Source organism: Octopus bimaculoides, chromosome 17, assembly GCF_001194135.2.
Source record: "Octopus bimaculoides isolate UCB-OBI-ISO-001 chromosome 17, ASM119413v2, whole genome shotgun sequence".
NCBI lineage: Eukaryota > Metazoa > Mollusca > Cephalopoda > Octopoda > Octopodidae > Octopus > Octopus bimaculoides.
In genome coordinates, this window is record NC_068997.1 from 19,365,810 (window position 1) to 19,368,856 (window position 3,047).

Here is a 3,047-nt window from a genome sequence, read left to right on the forward strand (position 1 = left end):
ATATATATATATATATATATATATATATATATATATATATATATATATATATATATATACACACACATATATATATATATATACATATATAAACAAAGCAGTGTGCCATTCATATCACTAACTACTTAACAGAGAGTAATGTATTTTATCGTATCACTGGCAAAAATTAATTCTTGAACCCTTTAGTCACAGGCAATAGCTGACCTTCTGCATGATGAATATGTTATGTACATTCCAAGTATTACATAAATAATAGCACGAAGGAGTGATGGGAAATAAACAAGCTATAAGTTAGTTCAAATATATTTGTGAAATATTTTAACTTCAGAAAGCAATTTCACTACAGTTTACTGTGGAGAAAAAAATACTCACTTATGGTAAAAAAAAAAATGCAAATACATCAATATTAGTTCAGTGATGCCTTCTATGGACTCCTAGATACATTTCCGTCTTGTTATGCTCTCTTCAGAATTTTTCTCTTTATCACAAGTGTAATTTTTATTTGTTAGAAATTTTAGTGGTTCCCTTTCTTAAATATGATAGCCTCTGCTGCATCATATATTTTTTCATGTGTGTTAGAGTAATTTCCACCACCTCCCTCTTCAGTCAATTTTATTCTTACTTCTATCTGACACTTATAGTCTATTCTGAATGAAGGAACTAAAGACAATATTATTGAAAGCAGTTCTTCTTCATATGGTTCACTTAAGAACATGATAGTTATGTTGAGTTCAGCACACACCACAAGTATGATCAGCAAACAATTTGCTTCTTTGATATGACCAAAGATATCAACAGACAATCAGTGCTGTTGACTTTTTCCCTATAAAATATGGCATCTATTCCTGGGAGTTAGTTGAAGTGAGGTATGTGCAATAACATGTCCTACTCAAATACATCTGAAGTAGATTCAAAGGCATGGTTTGCATTAATTCATTCACCAAGTTATGTTAACTTCCTCACATTTTGAGTACTCTAGACCATGTATAAGCAATCTTAATCAAACAGCATGCCTCATGACACACTGCTCATCATAAATTTAGCCACACTGCTCATCATAAATTTAGCCACACTGCTAAAACAGTGATTCTAGCAAGTATTAAATGTAGTACAGAAAACACCCTCCAAAAAGAAAGTCATAAAAATTTGATTATTAGAAAGAGTGAGAGAAAAGAAACAAAACTGCTCAAATTAAATTACAGAGTCAGACCTAATGATTATGGGACAAAATTATAGAAAGTTATTGTATGTCTATAATCATGGCATCATACATGCCATTCAAAAAAATCATGACACAAAATACTGTTCATGACTCGTTTGTTACAGATTGCTTATTCCTGCCGTAAGCATTAATATTTTCCAACAATGATAATTATAGTGGATCACATCATAATTAATTAAACAGTGTTAATGTTTTATTTATACAATAAAGATTTTTATGAACAACATGATGTTTGTGAGTGAAGGGGTTGGGGTTTAGTATATAAATAGGAAGAAAATTATAATAAATGTACAAACAGTTACACTTACATCATATAGGTAGTTATTTAATAATGATCCTGGATGTCCTAGCTCTGCTCAAATTACTAATCTTTGAGAAGTACTTAATAACCAAGACCAAATTCCAAAAATGAAATATTAAGTGACAATGTTTTTGTGACTTGTTGAAAATATTTATCAACACATATAGTTAAACTAAATGAGTAATGGAGTGAAAGACTAACTAGACCTGGGAAATTTAATATGAACAATTCTCTTATTTGTTTTATTGGCAATTAAGCAGGACAAATATGTAGATGATAAATTTCATAATTGATTATGGTAGTAGGGATTGTGTCATTCAAAATCTAAATATTAGCAGTGACTGAGAAAAAATTTCTGACACCACAAGCGATAACATCCTAATGACATGTCAGGGTACAAGGGCATGATATTCTGATTGGAAAACAACCTGAAACTTTGATAATGAAAGGAGAATTCTATAAAATGACAGACAGAAGCTTGTAGTGACAGGTTTAACCCTTTAGTCTTCAGATTACTCTGAAAAATGTAAAGTATATTTATTGACATTGATTTGAATTAATCACGCATTGTTCTTATAGGTTTGAGATTTCAATGATGCAATTGTTTGGTTTTAGGGTGACATTGTAGGTAAGGTATGAGAAGCCAGATCTAGCTAGTTTGATCATAAAACAGTTTGAATATGTGGGGAGGATATGGCCTGGTTTAAATGCTAAAGGGTTAAAACTCTTCAGCTTTGAGGAGTGATGTGAATGCCTGACAGTGCCCCAAATTCAAAACTCCCATCTTGTCTATGCTTTGAAAAAGACTAAAAGATTTGTCAAGGATATGAGCAGAGGAAATGTTTCCTGACACAAATATGCCATACTGGCATTCCTTTAAGATTATTGCCAAGGCTTCAGTTTTAACACATCTTCACATTAGCAAATGAGGCAAGCTGATACCCTCACAGAGTGGATACTAACAATAGGATAACTGATGAACCTTCCACCTAAGAGTATCTGTTCCTCTCACAAAACAAGGAAGACAAGGTATGCCAATTTGGGTAAACACTCTATCATACAAGGTATGGTCATCTGGTTGTAGCACATTACTGAAACTGTATACTTGTTGTTCATTTCTGCCAAACCTTTTAGAAATATCTTTCTCTTGGTCCATTTCAATTGTCGCTTCATACCAATTCTCTATTTGGAAGTTCAGACAAACCAAACCCCAAGCAGTATAATCAAATTATCCAGTTAGTAAGGACCTGCCCATTCAGCTGCTGAGATGGGAGCCTACTGATTTCTCCTGGTTTGTTTTAGTTCTTGTCATCTTAAGTTCTACTAGTTTGACACATGCCACCTTGATTTCAGAGGAGTACATCACCTCCTGTTACAATACCATTACATCGCTTTCTATTACAACACTGTACTCTTTTGTTACACCTTAAGTGAAATATCACCACAAATTCTCAGCTTTTTCAGCCAGAGCTTGACTACCAAATACATACAAAATCTTTCTAAAAATTGGTAAGATTGAATATC

General features: G+C 32.6%; 1 protein-coding gene across 1 annotated transcript in view; it reads right to left on the bottom strand.

Moving 5' to 3' along the window:
• The window catches only part of LOC106877885 (uncharacterized), a 22,313-nt gene extending 21,831 nt beyond the window's left edge, over nt 1-482 (bottom strand). The window contains exon 1 of the mRNA XM_052974074.1: nt 373-482. The gene's annotated coding sequence lies outside the window, so the exon portion shown is untranslated. The remainder of the gene's footprint in view (nt 1-372) is intronic.
• Nucleotides 483-3,047: the final 2,565 nt, after the last annotated feature.